Genomic DNA, 17,840 nt, shown 5'->3' with positions numbered 1-17,840 from the left:
AAGGTAGGAGATATGGCAGTTGGGGAAGGCCAATAAGGCAATGGATTATACTAGGAATGGCAGGACCCTGGAAAGTACTGAAAATTAGAGGGACTATGGTGTACATATTCATTAATCACTGAAGGTAGTAGGGCAGGTGGATAAGGTGGTTAAGAAGGTAAATGGGATACTTGCTTTTACTTACCAAAATGTGGAGGTGCAGGTGTTAGACTGGGGTGTACAAAGTTAAAAATCACAAAACATCAGGTTATAGTCCAATAGGTTTATTTGAAAGTACTAGCTTTCAGAGTGCTGTTCATTCATCAGGTAACTGTAGAGCAGCTATAAATTCTGTGTCTTATGATCCTACTCCACAGCTACTTGATGAAGGAGCAACGCTCTGAAAGCTAGTATTTCCAAATAAACCCATTGGACTATAATGTGGTGTTGTGTGATGTTTAACTTTATTTACCAAGGCATCGAATACAAGAGTAAGGAACTGTTTACAACTCTGATTAGGTCAGAACTGGAGTAGTGTGTTCAGTTCTAGTCAACACATTACTTGAAGGCTGCGATTGCACTGTATGGTGTGTGGGGGAGATTTGTAAAAATATTGCCTGGACTAGAGGTCTGAGCCATGAGGAAGAACTGGATAGGCTGGGGGTGCTCTCCTTGGAGCAACAAAGATTGAGCAAGGATCTGATGTTTACCCACAGAAGTAGGCCTTACTGCTGATTATGCCGGTCAGCAAACATCGGGCTATATTAATCCCATAATCCAGTTTTTAGGCCTTAATCCTAGAGGCTATGGTAATGCAAATGAGTATCTATATACTGTATAAATACTATGGAAAATATCCTTGACTTAACCATCCTTTCAGGCAGTGAGTTTCAGATTTCCACCATCCTCTGAGTGAAAAATATTCTCCTCAACTCTCCTATTAGTCTTCTACTTCTTACCTTAAATCCATGCTACCGGAGTATTGATAACACTACTACTTGGAAAAAGTACCATCCTATCCACCCTATAATCATATATACTGTTGTGTGATTTTTAACTCCATTCTTCTGCACTCTCTCCAATGTGTTCACTTCCTCCCTACTGTGGCAAATAGAACCTTACATAATACTTTGGCTGAGAAATTAATGGATGTAAGGCACGTTTGGGCACGGTGGCTCAGTGATTAGTATTGCTGCCTCACAGCACCACAGTCCCGGGTTCGATTCCTGCCTCGGGTCACCGTGTGGAGTTTGTGCATTCTCCCTGTGTCAGTGTGGGTTTCCTCTGGGTGTTCTGGTTTCCTCCCACAGTGCAAAGATGTGCAGATCATGTGAATTTGCCATGCTATATTGCCCATAGTGTCAGTACATTAGTCAGGGGTAAATGTAGGGAAATGGGTTTGGGTGGGTTATTCTTCAGACGGTTGGTGTAGACTTGTTGGGCCAAATGGCCTGTTCCCACACTGTAGGGAATCTAAGTTATCCAATAATATAATGCAATAAAGGGGAAGTATATGAAATTAGTTCACAAGACATCCACAATCTCAATGAATATTGGAAAAGGCTTAGCACCTGTACCTTTTCTGTGTTCTTACACGATATTGGGAAAAGATAATTTCATTGCAAAAAATAAATTGGATTTGAGCAGGTTGGGTAATTACTAATTGAAGTGTAGAAGAAGGAGAAAAGCATTTCAAAACATAACAATCCTAAGTTCATTGCAAGGTAGTTAGTAAGATGATGTTGCTCCAAGTGCCTGTATTCAGAAGTACTGCTTAAGAATATGGGATGTCCCATTTACGACAGTGATGAGGAGGAATTCCTTCCATCGGATGGTTACCGGTCTTCAGAATTTTCCACTCTCAAAAGGAGTGGGCTGGGCCATTGAATATATTCATGGTGGATTTAGACAGATTTTTGATCTAGAATGGATTGAGGATTGTGGGTGGGGGAGGTTGGGTGGAGGTAAGGCCACAGTCGGATCAGCCATAATCACGCTGAATGATGGGACAGGCTCCAAAGGCTAAAAGACCTGCCAACCCCTTGGAAAGGTCACGTTTCTTAGGCAAATCTGTTTTAAGGGCAAATGCATCTTGATAAGCAGAAGAACAAAACCATTATGTCACATTTTGCATGAGGGCAATATACTTGACAAAACTGAGGTTGAGTATGACTGTTCAACTTGACAGCTGAAACGTACGTGGCATCCATAATGATGAAAGTGTCAAGATAGGGAAAAAAAATGCTACATCCTTGACTTGTCATAAGTACAAGGATTAAGAGAATTACCACTGAAGTAAAACATGACATAACAAAATTGCTTTTTCTTCAAGAGAAGCTTATTCACAAATTTAAAATTTCAGTTAAACCCGACTTTACTTGTAACGTATCAATTAAGAATTAGTTTCTTGACATTGAATTGCAAAGCACCTGTGATTGTGTTAATGACATTGTATGTTTTTCTCAGAAACAGTGGGAGCGTTTGGCTTTGTAAAAGGTAAATTTGTTACAGTCCTACTGGATTGCTCTCTCATTAGCAAGAAATGGCTGTTGTTCACTTAACCAGGGGGTGACACTGTGGCTCAGTGGTTAGCCATGCTGCCGCCCAGCACCAGGGACCTCGGTTTAATTCCACCCTCAAGCGACTGTCTGTGTGAGGTTTGCACATTCCCTGTGTGTCTGTGTGGGTTTCTTCTGGGTTCTCCCCTTAGTCCAAAAATGTGCAGGTTAGGTGGATTGGCCATAGCATCCATGGATGTGCTGACTAGGTGGATTAGCCATAGGAAATGCAGGGTTACAGAAATAGCATAGGGGGGTGGGTCTAGTTGGGATGCTCTTCAGGCAGTCAGTATGAACTTGATGGCTGAATGGCTTGCTTCTACATTATAGGGATTTTATGATTCTATTCTAAGTTACACCTTAGGAGAAGGAAAGTCCTTCATGATAACCTCAGCTGGTGTAAGAATTGAACCCACAGTCTTGGAGTCACTGTGCATCACAAGCCAGCTGTCCACCCAAGTGAGCTAACTGACCCTCTTGGCTTCATAATATTGGGTCAGTTAGCTGGTTTGCGATACAGAGTGATACCAGGTGCCAGCTCAATTCCCATACCAGCTGACGTTACTGTGAAAGTCCTACCTTCTTAACCTCACCCTTTGACCCTATGGTGATCCTCAGGTTAAACCATCATTTTAATTGTCTCTATCTGACAGGAGAGCAGGACTATGATAACTTTACCTACTGTCATATATAATCTTGTAAAGGTCAAGTCTTTGCAACCAGGTTTTTTGACAAAAAGTAGGGGCTTGACTTTTGAGAGGCTGAAATTGTGACAGGCCTTTGACAGCTCAGGTAATGACCCTGTCGATTGTGGTTCTCAATTCACCAGGGAATGGCTGTCCCAGGCCTTCTGCTGGTACTTCTGATGTTTAAGGGAGAAAGGAACATTTGAGAAAAGGCTCATTCGACTGTTCACATTAAGCCCTCTCCCAAAGGCACGTAATGTCTATGTAACATGGAAGATATTTGGGCAAAATGTCTGGCAGGGAGGCGGGGGGAGAGGTGGCAGAACAATTCATCCCTGAGATCAATTATTACTTGAGTCTATTATTTTTTACCCTGGAGTAAATCCAGTCATTGCTTAATACAGTCATAGACTCATACAGCACGGAAACAGACCCTTCAGTTCAAACAGTCCATGCCGAATGTAATCTCAAACTAAACTAGTCCTATCTGCCCAGTCCTGGCCCATATTCCTCCAAACCTTCCCTATTCATGCACTTACCTAAGTGACTTTTAAATGTTGTTACTGTGCCCGCATCCACCACTTCCTGTGTCAGTTCGTTTGACACACGAACCACCCTCTGTGTAAAACATTTGTCCCTCGTGTCTTTTTTAAATCTCTTTCTTCGCACCTTAAAAATAGAAAGCATACTGTCCAGGGACAATTGCTCTGCACAGGACAGGAAGAAACTACAGAAGTGTGTGTTCACGGCCCAGACCATCACAGAAGCCAACCTTCCATCCATAGACTCCATTTATGCATCTTGTTGCCACGGAACAGCTGTCGACATCATGAAAGACCCATTCCATTCCTGTAATACTCTCCTACAATCTCTTCCATCTGACAAAGATACAGAAGCTTAATCACACGTACCAACAGGTTCAAGAACAGCTTCTTCCCTGCCATTATTAGACTGATGAATGAGCTCCCTAACTTTAAATAATATTGATCTTGTTAATGTTGATCAAGCTTCGCACACCTCTTATGCAGTGTAACCTGTAGGCCACACTCTGTCTATGCCCCCTAAGACCTGCCTATGATCTGCCTGTACTGCTCACAAACAAAGCTTTTCACTGCACTTAGCTACACATGACCACAATAAATCAAATCAAATCAAATCAAATATGCCCCCTAGTCTTGAAATCCCCCATCCTAGGGAAAAGGCATCTCCCATTAACCTCATACCTCTCATGATTTTGTAAACTTTCATAAAGGGCACCCCTCAAGCTCTATGCTCCATTGGAAAAAGTACATGCCAGTTTTCTAACTGGCACTGTCATTCTGGATACATAAAAATGGAGTATGGCAATTCAAGACACATGATAATGTACTTATTGCTCCATTTCACAATTTGGGAACATCAGTGGACAAAAGGAATTGGACAGGTATACATTTCAACTGACAAACAACAGCACAAAAAATTGCATTTACATCGCACGTTTCACAACTACCAAGTGCCTCCCAAGTGCTTTCTAGCCAATGAATACTTCTGAATGTAGTCACAGTTGTAATATAGGAACTGTGGCAGTGCACACAAAGCAATTACCAACAAACAGATCTATGATAATGACCTATTGAAGTTAAGTGTTAGCTGGATCCTCTGCTCTTGCCCAAATTAATGCCAAGGAAGCTTATACATTCGCCCAAGCGAGGAGCTGAGGCCTCAGTTTCACCTTTCAGGTGAAGGACAGTAATATTGACACTGCAGTGTTCTCTATCTGGGTTTTTGTGCCTGAGGCCTGGTGGGACTTTGTGATTTTGAGGTCAGCGTGCTACCCCCATTGAGTATAAGGCAAACCATGCACAGAACTCAGGCTGTGGAGAAGGGAGGGAGACAGGGAGAACAAATCTGATCAACCTTAAAGTCTTGACTCTGGATTGTCACAGCAGTCCAAACTCATCCTTAGCAATAGCTTCAATGAATAGTCCAAAGACACAGTGTAGAGAGCTCAAAACATTTGCCAAGATCATTTCACTAGGGGTTGCACGATTGCCTCTTGAAATTTTGGAAACATGGCTTGTTTCCTGCAGCAATTTAGGGTCCCTACCTTCAACTTTAACAGCTTGGCTTAGAAGGTATCTTTAACCCAAATGAGGACATGAGAGCCACCAGATTTATTGTTTTAAACTGTTAGTTTCACCCTTTAATGGAGCCTGGTTATATGAACATTTTGTTCCTTCCCTCACAAAGTTGTTGAGACTACACAAGCCCTACTTTCTGAGTCTTCATATTAACTGTCTGGCAACTCTATACAGGTAGTCTTTTTTTTTTAGAAATATATATCACACCCACTCTCAGTTACAGGTTCGACATGCCACTCGCTCATCCCCGAGAGCTGAAGGCATGTTGGCATCAGCCCAGAAAGACTGACTTCAAATGTATGCAAAGGTGCTGCTGGAGAACAGCTGAAACTGATCCAGAGCAATGGTGCAACTAATGTTGATTCTCCAGTCAGATACCATCCCCCATTCACCTTGGGAGACTATTTGAAGTTAATGCAAACAATACCAAACATCAATATATGAGTGTAATTCATCTGTTCAGATGACAGGCCAAACTTCAGGCTGTTTATTCAAACAGCAATTTCAATGGGAAAAAGCATCAAGAGGTATGAGGAGAAATCAGAGTTAACACTTCAGGCCCAGTGACACTTCTTCAGAATGTTAACTCTGCTTTTTCTCCACAAATGCTGAATTTCTCCAGCAATTTCTGATAACTCTCAGCTTCACTTGCCTGCCTTTTCCCTGTAACTCTTGCTTGCCTTACTGATTAAAAATCTCTCTCTCTCTCAGCCTTGAACATACTTAATGATCCCAGCCCCCAACAGTAAAGAATTCCACAGATTCACTACCCTCTGAGGAGGGTAAATCCTCCACCTCTGTGTCTGAAGTAAGCAATCATTATTCCGGAACTCTTCTGCGTAACCTGTCTTCCCATCCCCTAACTCCCTTCCCAGCCCCTCCCCCTCCCCCTCCCTTCCACTCTTCCCTGCAACCAACCGGATTCATTCCTCCCACTGCCAACCAGGTCGTACCCTCTATCTGTCTTCACCTATCCCCCCTTCACCACCCTGCCCCTACCTCCCCCTTTATCTGCAGCTCCCTCCACACTTGTGCCCAGTGCTGAAGAAGAGTTACACCCGAAACATCGACTTCCCTACCTCCCGATGCTGCCTGGCTTGCTGTGTTCTTCCAGTCTCCTGCCTGTCTACTTTGGACTCCAGTACCTGCAGTTTTTTTGTCCCTAAATGTTAATCCATGCCTGCTTAGCAGTGTTCCCAATAATTTTTGTTTCTTCTGTGCAGACCTTGGATGTCTGTGCGTGGAAGCGAACTCCGAGTCTGGAAGTCAATGCTGCTGACAGTATCAGAATCTCAGAGTGGCAGCACTTGGCCCCACAGCTTTGAAAGAACATTGCTGAGTAGGCGTTAGTCTTAGAGGTGAGAATGATCGATAATTGTAAACACAAGGACATTGAGGTGGATAACGTGGAGCCAGAATCTCATTGAATATTAGAATAGGGTCCAGGAATGAAATCACGCAGTCTCATTTCTCTGTTGCTAAACGGATCACGTGTATGGGATTGTTTGAAAGAAGATATCCAATTAGTCCCACTTCCTCCCTCAATATGCCACAGCATTGCTGCCAGAATAAATTCACAAGGTGCTAATTATGAGGAGGTTCTGAATTTCTAATCAGTGAAGATTATATATTTGCCTATCGTACCAGAACACACAGTCCAAAGAAATCAACACCTTCCAATTCTTCTGCTAACTAATGAATCGAAATCTCAGTTGCCCTGATCAGAATGAAGCTTATTTGTGTTTGTTCTTGGATTTCAAAAGCTGCAAGTGTAACTTAGTTAACCGACATGTCCTGCCTGAGCAACAATTGGTTTTATACTTGGAGGGAAACTGAAATATACAATTCGGATGAGTGAAGATTTGAACCAAAAACCTTCCCTCTTCAAACACAGCATCATTTAATATCAAAATGAAACAAAGATCCGTGGATGCTGAAGATCAGAAATTGCAGGAGAAATTCAGCAGGTCCAGCAGTGTCTGTGAAGAGAAAGCAAAGTTAATGTTTCGAGGCCAGTGATTGTTCTTATACTAACTCTGCTTTCTCTCCACGGATGCTGCCAGACCTGCTGAGCTTCTCCAGCAATTTCTGCTTTTATTATTTTATATCTTCAGTTTCTATCCGTATGCCCAACACTGAAGAAAATCTAGTCTTTTCCAATTATATCTTCTCGGAAAGTGAGAGAACCTTTTTTTGACAAAAATGTTCCAAGAATAGTTGTTCTCCAAACTCAGTGTTAGTCACCTTCATGAAATAGCACACTCCAACATGGTGTTAGAGAAAGAAAACAAGCAATTGCATTTATGTAGCACCTTGTATGACCTCCAGATGTCCCAAAGTGGTGTCGAGCCATCTAATTTGATTTGTATCTGTTTGAGTTTAGTAGATAAGAGGTGATCCTGATGGGTGTTGACAATGTTGCTACAGTGAGTAAGTTTCCCCTGGTGGGGAGTGAATTGGAAGTATTTTAAGGTTATACAGTTATAGAGTCATAGAGATGTACAGCAGGGAAACAGACCCTTTGGTCCAAATTGTCCATGCCGACCAGATATCCCAACTCAATCTAGTCCCACCTGCCAGCACCTGGCCCATATCCCTCCAAATCCTTCCTATTCATTTACCATCCAAATGCCTCTTAAATGTTGCAATTGTACTAGCCTCCACCACTTCCTCTGGCAGCTCATTCCATACACGTACCACCCTCTGGGTGAAAAAGTTGCCTCTTTGGTCTCTTTTATATCTTTCCCATCTCACCCTAATCCTATGCCCTCTAGTTCTGGACTCCACCACCCCAGGGAAAAGACTTTGTCTTTTGACACTATCCATGCCCCTCATAATTTTGTAAACCTCTATAAGGTCACCCCTCAGCCTCCGCACTCCAGGGAAAACCGTCTGTTCAGCCTCTCCCTGTAGCTCAGATTCTCCAACCCTGGCAACATCCTTGTAAATCTTTTCTGAACCCTTCCAAGTTTCAAGTATCTTTCCAATATGAAGGAGACCAGAATTGCACGCAATATTCCAATAGTGGCCTAACCAATGTCCTGTACAGCCACAACATGACCTCCCAACACCTGTACTCAATACTCTGACCAATAAAAGAAATCATTCCAAACGCTTTCTTCACTATCCTATCTACCTGCGACTCCACTTTCAAGGAGCTATAACACTCCCTAGGACCTTACCATTAAGTGTATAAGTCCTGCTAAGATTTGCTTTCCCAAAATGCAGCACCTCGCATTTATCTGAATTCAACACCATCTGCCACTTCTCAGCCTATTGGCCCTTCTGACCACTGTAATCTGAGGTAACCTTCTTCGCTGTCCACTACACTTTCAATTTTGGTGTCATCAGCAAACTTACTAACCGTACCTCTTATGGTCACATCCAAATCATTTATATAAATGATGAAAAGTAGTGGACCCAGCAACGATCCTTGTGGCACTCTACTGGTCACAGGCCTCCAGTCTGAAAAACAACCCTCCACCAGCACCCTCTGTCTTCTATCATTGAACCAGTTCTGTATCCAAATGGCAAGTTCTCCCTGTATTCCATGAGATCTAGGTAAAAACAATGACTGCAGATGCTGGAAACCAGATTCTGGATTAGTGGTGCTGGAAGAGCACAGCAGTTCAGGCAGATTTCGAGGAGCAGTAAAATCGACATTCCATTGGATCTAACCTTACTCACCAGTTTCCCATGGGGAACTTTGTCGAACACCTGCAATTTATTTAGAAATAAGGAGATTCCCCATTTAAGTCAGAGATGAGGAGGATTTATTTTCTTTCAGAGAGCAAATGTTCCCTTAATTGAAGGGACAATGACAAGGGGCACCTTTTAAAGTGAAAAGTAAGAGATTTAGAGGGATCTTGAGGAAGTCTCTATTGACCCAGAGGGTGGTACGTGTCTGGAATGCGTGGCCTGGGAGGGTAGTTGAGGTGGGTAACCTCACAATCATTACAAAATGCTTGAATGAGCCCTTGAAATTTTTATAATTTCAAGTTTATGGACTTATTGTTGGGAAGTGGGACTAGTGTAGAATGAAATTTTGGCAGTCCAGTCTTGGTGGGTTAAAGGTCCACTCTGTACTGTATGATTCTATGAGGGACATTGGAACTCTGTACTTCAGGGAGCGGTGAAAGTTGGAGTTATTGAATGCTTTTAAGCCAAAGGTGGATATATTGTGCCTGGAGAAAGGGGCGCAAAGTCATTGGGGTCAGGGGATACATAAGGATATAGATTTGAGATCAAATCAGATCAGACATGAAGTGGCAAAAAGGGTGATGACTCTTGCTCCTAACTTGTGTGCATGTAAATACTATTGAAGTACAGTTGCTGTTGTAATCAGGATAATGAGATAACTACTTTATACACAGCAAGATCCCACCCCAAAAAAGAGTGTTATCTGAATCTGGTTGAGAGGTACTGGTACAGATATGTGGAATAACTCCCCAGATGTTTTTAACTAGTGCCATGCTTTGGGATATTTCTATTGTTATGAAGTTGAGGGCATGTACTGTACTTTTAAGGAAGAGTGAAATTTGTTGGCAGTGAGAGTTTGCAGGGACTTGTCATGTGACTGAGTAGCAGTCTTACAGTGTACTGGAAAATTGAAAATATATAACATTTGACTGCTTTGTTTACAATAGTTCAAATTTAACTAGTTTAAATTATGCTAAGAGAATGTGAAGACTGCAGTTGCTGGAGATCAGAGTGGAGAGTGTAGTGCTAGAAAAGCACAGCAGGAAGCCTGGTGAAGGGCTGATGCCTGAAATGTTGATTCACCTGCTCCTTGGATGCTGCCTGACTTGCTGTGTTTTTCCAGCACCACACTCTTGACAAGTTTGAATTATGCCCCAGGATACCAAAACCAAATCGAATTTGAATTTTAAAGTTTGACAACATCAGACCAATGAAGCGATTGGTGTTTGGGGTATAAATATGCTGGCATTTTGGAAGTTAGCCACAGAGAGAGCAACCTGCCACCTAGAGAGAGAGACTGCCATTCAAAACACTCTCTGTCAAAGGTACCTTTTCATATGAAGCATCTTTGCAGCAAAAGACTGAAGGTGACTGAAGAGCAGGTGTGCAAGCTGGAATGGATAGAGACAGAGGAAGCTGATGTGCTGAAAATTTTGTCAAACATTAAGATTGACAAGTCGCCAGGCCCAGACCAGATTTGTCCTCGGCTGCTTTGGGAAGCGAAAAATGCAATTGCTTCACCACTTGCGAAGATCTTTGCATCCGCGCTCTCCACTGGAGTTGTACCTGAAGACTGGAGAGAGGCAAATGTAATTCCTCTCTTCAAGAAAGGAAATAGGGAAATCCCCAGCAATTACAGACCAGTCAGTCTCACGTCTGTCGTCTGCAAGGTGTTGGAAAGGATTCTGAAGGATAGGATTTATGACCATCTGGAAGAGCATGGCTTGATTAAATCAGTCAACACAGCTTTGTGAGAGGCACTCATGCCTCACAAACCTTATCGAGTTCTTTGAGGATGTGACTAGAAAAGTTGATGAGGGTCGAGCTGTGGATGTGGTGTATATGGACTTCAGCAAGGCATTTGATAAGGTTCCCCATGGTAGGTTCATTCAGAAGGTCAGGAGGAATGGGATACAGGGGAACCTAGCTTTCTGGATACAGAATTGGCTGGCCAACAGAAGACAGCAAGTGGTAGTAGAATGAAAGCATTTTGCCTGGAAGTCTGTGGTGAGTGGTGTTCCACAGGGTTCTGTCCTTGTGCCTCTACTGTTTGTAATTTTTATTAATGACTTGGATGAGGGGATTGAAGGATGGGTCAACAAGTTTGCAGACAACACAAAGGTTGGAGGTGTCATTGACAGTATAGAGGGCTGTTGTAGGCTGCAGCAGGACATTGACAGGATGCAGAGATGGGCTGAGAGGTGGCAGATGGAGTTCAACCTGGATAAATGCGAGGTGATGCATTTTGGAAGGTCGAATTTGAAAGCTGAGTACAGGATTCTTGGCAGTGTGGAGGAACAGAGGGATCTTGGCGTGCAGGTGCATAGATCCCTTAAAATGGCCACTCAAGTGGACAGGGTTGTTAAGAAAGCATATGGTGTTTTGGCTTTCATTAACAGGGGGATTGAGTTTAAAAGTCGTGAGATCTTGTCTATAAAACTTTGGTTAGACCGCACTTGGAATACTGCGTCCAGTTCTGGTCGCCCTATTATAGGAAAGATGTGGATGCTTTGGAGGCGGTTCAGAAGAGTTTACCAGGATGCTGCCTGGACTGGAGGGCTTATCTTATGAAGAGAGGTTGGCTGAGCTTGGACTTTTTTCAATGGAAAAAGGAGGAGTAGAGGGGACCTAATTGAGGTATACAAGATAATGAGTGGCATAGATAGAGTCGATAGCCAGAGACTATTTCCCAGGGCAGAAATAACTAACACGAGGGGTCATAGTTTTAAGCTGGTTGGAGAAAAGTATAGAGGGCGTGTCAGAGGTGGGTTCTTTACACAGAGAGTTGTGAGAGCATGGAATGCGTTGCCAGCAGCAGTTGTGGAAGCAAGGTCATTGGGGACATTTCAGAGACTCCTCGATATGCATATGGTCACAGACATTTGAGGGAGCATACATGAGGATCAGTGGTCGGCACAACATCGCGGGCTGAAGAGCCTGTTCTGTGCTGTACTGTTCTATGTTCCATGGTCTATGTTCCATGTTCTATGTTCTATGTTCTATGTTCCATGTTCTATGTTCTATGTTCTATGACCCGGGGAGATCCACAGCCAGAGAAAGACAGACACTGACAACAACAGCCGTGGTCTGGTTTTGAAAATTAAGTTGATGTAGTTTTCATCTGGGCTTTTATTGGATCAGTATATTGTTATAGAGTTGGAGGTGGATAACAGACCTTTAAAGGAAAGGGGGGCTTAGAGTTGTGAATAGTTGTTGTTTAACGTTCACATTTAGAGTTAAACAGTAAATTGGTATTTTTTTTTTCAAATAGTAGAATTTCGGGGTTCTCTGTCATTCTTACTTTAACAGATTACGAGGTGAGATGAGCTTTGCTGGGTGTTGGGTTTAATTTGCCGAGGTGTTTACCGCCATGTCATAACACTGCATAGCTGAGAGGGGGAGCTAGGATCTTGGTTTAACATCCCATTTGAAGGAGTGCACCAACTGACAGTGGATAGTTGCCTCATACTGCACTAAGCTTTCAATTATGTGTTGGCATTTGTGGCATCAGATTCATCAGATCCAGGCGTCAGAGTGCTCCCGTTCTGACACAGCTGATTTCTGGGTAGCGCATCATGAAAGGAATTCCAAGACCTGGGCCTCATGATAATGAGGGAGCAGCGATACTTCTCCATGTCAAGATGTTGTATAAACAGGGAGAAATTTGGAGATCTGATTTTTCCCACAGGACTGCTGCTGAGGTTATGCAGGACATTGGTGAAGCCTCTTCTAGAGTTCTGCATTTAGTTCTGGTCTCCCTGTTACAGAAAGGATATTATTCAGCTGGAGAGGGTTCAGAAGAGATTTATCAGGATGTTGCCAGGACTGGGGGGTTTGAGGCTAGAGACACTGGGACATTTGTCAGTGGAGTGTAGGAGGCTAAAGGGTGACTTTATAGAGGTGCATAAAATCATGAGGGGCTTTGATAAGGTGAATGGCAGGTGTCTTTTCCCTAGGCTGGGGGATTTCAAAACTAGAGGGCATTTTTTAAGGTGAGAGGAGAAAGATTTAAAAAGGGGCAATTTTTTACTTGGGGAGTGGTTCGTGTGTGGAGTGGACTTCCAGAGGAAGTGGTGGATGCAGGTATAGTTATAATGTTTAAAAGATATTTATATCAGAACATGCATAAGAAATGTTTGGAGGGATATGAATCAGGAGCAGTCAGGTAGGACTAGTTCAGTCTGGGATTATGGTCAGTGTGGACTGATTGGACCGAAGTATCTGTTTCCATGCTGTATGACTCTATGACTCTGTGCTCTGTTCTTGTCCTGGTGGAGGGGAGATGCTGTCCTAACTTTGCTGTAGCCAGACTGATCGAAGGAGTGGACATTGAGTCCAATGGCAGGGGTGTTGACCAATTGTCTAGCTTTATTCTGGGTTGCAACAAACTCACAGAGTGTTGTCCCTCTGCAACCTCGTACCCTACCCTACCCTCCAGATTTGTGAGTCTGCACTCTTTCTTGATAACACTCTTGCAGTCTCCTCTTCCTTGCAGTTTCCCTTGACTCACATTGCTCCTTCAGCTTTCCTCTCCCCTATGCCTCTTGCAAACCTCTTCCAGCATTATTCCCCTCACCCCTCCTCCAGCCTCCTCCAGATTTCTCTTTCCCCTTGCAGTTTTGTGCTCCCTCCATGTGCAGATTAGTCCTTGCCCTCCACCACATCCTACTAGCCCTACACCCTTCTTGCAACCTCCTGCCTCCCCCCCAGCAGTTGCACACAAGTACCCTGCCACCCATCCCTTACCCTTACATAAATCCCAACTCATTAAGGACTTGCCTAAAAGAGTAAACATGGGAGAGAATCAACCTATCACTAGAGGAGCAGTTCCTCACTGGTACTGTCCATTTTGCGCACAGTAGCACCTTATCCTACGCTGTTTTGGGTTATAATCCCTCACTGCCCTCTCCCCAACCCCATGTATTCTGAACCCTGACTGGCTGTCTTACATGGTAAAAACAATGACTGCAGATGCTGGAAACCAGATTCTGGATCAATGGTGCTGGAAGAGCACAGCAGTTCAGGCAGCATCGAGGAGCTTCAGCACCATTGATCCAGAATCTGGCTGTCTTACATGTCCATGTAGCTCCACTTCCACCAAACCCATGCTGAGGCTGAGGCCTGCATTGCCTACCTGCCACTTGTCCATTTCCTGTGCCCTTGTCACGTTGGTGACTATTCCTCTGCGATTCCTCCTCACCACCAGACCCAAACCTGACACAGCAACTTTCAGTCCACCTCTACCACTGCACCATTACAGCTTTAACTTACTAACAGGTACCTTTTGGATCATGCTTCTCTGAAGCAGTTTGATTTACGACAATTGGCTAACTATATAAATGCAAGCGATTGTTGTTGTAACTATTGAACTTAGAACATTTCTGTAATTCCTATTCATATTCCGGTAAGACTAAGTTTGTAAAAAGCACTTCAATGTTCTTTGCAAATGAATATCTCCTTAGCATTGCAGAGGATTAGAACTGACACAGAGAAGACCATTTTCATTTTCCTAACAGGCTGAAACCATTTCTAATGCATTACTATTCTTATGGAACAGTAGTTTCCTGTAATGGGGTGGTGTACACTATCCATCAGTCCCTTGGTCCATCTATCTCTGTCCTTGAAGTTGGAATTTGTTCAATATTAATCTGTCTACAGTGTGCCGAGGTCAAATGACAATTCACGATCTATTCCACAATGTAGCCACTGATCTAATCCACTCCCATTTTCCCTACAGGCCAGCTACAAGCCACTATAACATTATCAAACATTTATCAGGTTGAAGCAGGTAAGGTAAACTCCATCTCATCAAATTATCCTAAGGCAATTTTCAAAAAAGAATTAATGTAACTTTAAAACGTGTAAGAACACCGGAATTATTGCTGCTGCCAACATACTCCCTTGAGTAAATTGCAGGAAGAGTAAAAGAAAATACTAGCTGTACTTTGGGGAATGAAGACTTGAAGTTCTTTGATGATGAGACTTCTGATGAACCTGGCTTTTGGGAACACTAAGGTTAAGCCCTCTCTTCACTTGGCTAAACTAAGCAAACATTATTCACCTAAAGTCCCTTGGCCTGTGCCACAGTAAATACAGTGATCTAACCAGAGTAGGCAAGATACATATTCTCTGGACTGTAAATCAGAACTCAATTCTGTTATAAATAAAAGATAAAAATGTTCAAAACTTAGCTCTGTAACAGGAGAAGGAGTCATGAAGAAAGTGTCCTAAGGTAATTATCTTCAGGAAGTGACAGAACGATGGGTCTCAAACACATACTGGTTGGAGTTGATTTGATTTTTTATTGCCACATGTACCTAGGTACAGTGAAAAGTCTTGTTTTGCAAGCAGTACAGGCAGATCATAAAAAACAAAGATATACAGATCATAGGATGCTTCGACAGAGTGAGGCATGCAGGGTTACAGCTGCACAGGAGGTGCACAAAAGCAAGATCAACATTAGATTTTAAATTAGAGGGGTCCACTCATCAATCTAATAACAGTAAGGAAAAGGCTGTTCTTGAACTTGTTGGTGCATGTACTCAAGCTTCTGTGTCTTCTGCCTGATGGAAGGGGTTAGAAGAGTTCTGGATGTAGAAGGGGTTAGAAGAGTTCTCGCTGAGCTGGAAGGTTTGTTTTTAGATGTTGCATCACCATACTAGGTAACATCTTCAGTGAGCCTCCCCCACTTTCTATTTATATGTTTGGGTTTCCTTGGGTTGGTGATGTCATTTCCTGTGGTGACGTCATTTCCTGTTCTTTTTCTCGGGGGTAGTAAATGGGATCCAAGTCAATGTGTTTGTTGATAGAGTTCTGGTTGGAATGCCATGCTTCTAGGAATTCTCATGCATGTCTCTGTTTGTCTTGTCCTAGGATGGATGTGTTGTCCCAGTCGAAATGGTGTTCTTCCTCAACCCCATTTCTAGAAGCATGGCATTCCAGCCAGAACTCTATCAACAAACACATTGACTTGGATCCCATTTACCACCCCCTGAGAAAAAGAACAGGAAATGACATCACCACAGGAAATGATATCACCACAAGAAATGACATCACCAAACCAAGGAAACCCAAACATCTAAATAGAAAGCTGGCTACACCCTCAGTGCTTCATCCAGAGGCTCACTGAAGATGTTACCTAATATGGTGACAAAACGTCTGAAAATGAACCTTCCAGCTCAGCGAGCAAACCTACATCCAGAACCTCAACCTGAGCTACAAATCTTCTCAAAACTTGCTAGGGTTAGAAGAGTGTATTACTGGAGTGGGAGGGATCTTTGATGATGTTAGCAGTTTTTCCAGGTCAATGAGAAGTGTAGATGGAGTACATGGATGGGAACGTGGCTTCTGTGTTCGTCTGGGTTGTGCACACCACCTTCTGTAGTTTCTCTACATACAGAATCATAAATTAGTGGAAAAACTCAGCAGGTCTGTGAACAGAAACCAGAGTTAACATTTTGAATCCAGTGGCCATTCTTCAGAACTCAGTTGAGCTGAGATTTTCCAGCAATTTATGATTTTGTTTCCAATTTCCAGAGTTCACAATTCTTCGTTTTTTTTTTGTTTGGTACATAACCTTTATCATCTGGAAGGTTTAGGGAAACAAGTACATGGGAATATCACCAACTGCAAGTTCCCCTTCAAGTTATTATTAGACAATACTTGAAGAACAATATCATTTAAGGCTAGGGGCTAGGTGCTGGAAAATGGGAGTAGATGCTTGATGATGAGCACTGATATGATGGGTTGAAAGGCCTCTTTCCAGGCTGTAAGACACTATTTCTCCATAACTCTATATCATTCACCACCCTGACTTGAACCTGTATTGTTATTCCTTCTGTTGCTGTTGCTGGTTTAAAATACTGGAAAACCGTTACTAAGAGTTCTGGGGTGTACCTGGACCCCTAAGGATAGCAATAGTTCAAGAAGACAGCTGAACATCACATTTTCAAGGTCATTCAGGGATTGGCACCAAATACTTGTCCATCCAGTGAAATGCAAGTCCTCAAAAAAATGTAAGAAACCTAAAAATAAATAAAAACTTTGGAAATGTGGATTTTTATTTTATTTTATTTATTATTGCTATATGTACTGAGATACAGTGAAAAAGTATTGTTTTGTGTGGTACCCAGACAAATCATACCATCCACAAGTATGTCAGGGTAATAGAACAGAGTGCAGAATACAGCTACAGTGAAGATGCAGAGAAAGATCGATTCTAATATATGAGAGGTCCTTTCATAAGTCTGATAACAGCAGGGACGAAGGTGTTCTTAAATCTATTGGTATGTGTTTTCGAACTTTTGTATCTTCTGCCCAATGGAATAGAGTGGAAGAGATTATAACCAGGGTGGGAGGGGGTCTTTGATTATGTTGGCTGCTTTCCTGAAACAGTGGGAAGTATAGATGGAGTCAATGGGTGGAAGGCTGGTTTGTGTGATGGACTGGACTGCATTCACAACACTGTAATTTCTTGTGGTCTTGGGCAGAGCTGTTGCCATGCCAAGCTGTGATGCATCCAGACAGATTACTTTCTATGGTGTATCTATACAAATTGGTGAGAGTCCTTGTTGACATGCTGAATTTCCTTATCCTTCTGAGGAAATAGAGGCGGTGATGTGCTTTCTTGGAGTAGCATCGACATGGAAGAATCAGAACAGATTGTTGGCGATATTCACTCCTAGAAACTGGAAGCTGTCGACCATCTCCACCTCAGCACCATTGATACAGACAGGGGCATGTACTCCACTCAGCTTCCAGAAATTGATGACAGGCTCCTTTGTTTTTCTGACATTGAG

The 17,840-nt window shown here is 42.8% G+C and overlaps 1 long non-coding RNA gene across 2 annotated transcripts in view; it reads left to right on the top strand.

The window, feature by feature from the left end:
• LOC148150010 (uncharacterized) overlaps positions 1 to 17,096 on the top strand; it is a 31,251-nt gene extending 14,155 nt beyond the window's left edge. Inside the window, exons 1-3 of one of the 2 annotated variants that reach the window (XR_015757134.1) lie at positions 6,052 to 6,151; positions 6,567 to 6,701; positions 15,916 to 17,096. This is a non-coding gene — a long non-coding RNA (uncharacterized LOC148150010). Of the gene's footprint in view, positions 1 to 6,051; positions 6,152 to 6,566; positions 6,702 to 15,915 lie in introns of those variants that run through there. The other variant, XR_015757135.1, reaches the window with a different exon arrangement.
• Positions 17,097 to 17,840: the final 744 nt, after the last annotated feature.

Source organism: Chiloscyllium plagiosum, unplaced genomic scaffold, assembly GCF_037043375.1.
Source record: "Chiloscyllium plagiosum isolate Xiang-an unplaced genomic scaffold, Cpla_swu_hap1 HiC_scaffold_5, whole genome shotgun sequence".
NCBI classification, from domain to species: domain Eukaryota; kingdom Metazoa; phylum Chordata; class Chondrichthyes; order Orectolobiformes; family Hemiscylliidae; genus Chiloscyllium; species Chiloscyllium plagiosum.
Note: the sequence above shows the minus strand (reverse complement) of the source record. Positions and strands in the feature narration are given on the sequence as shown.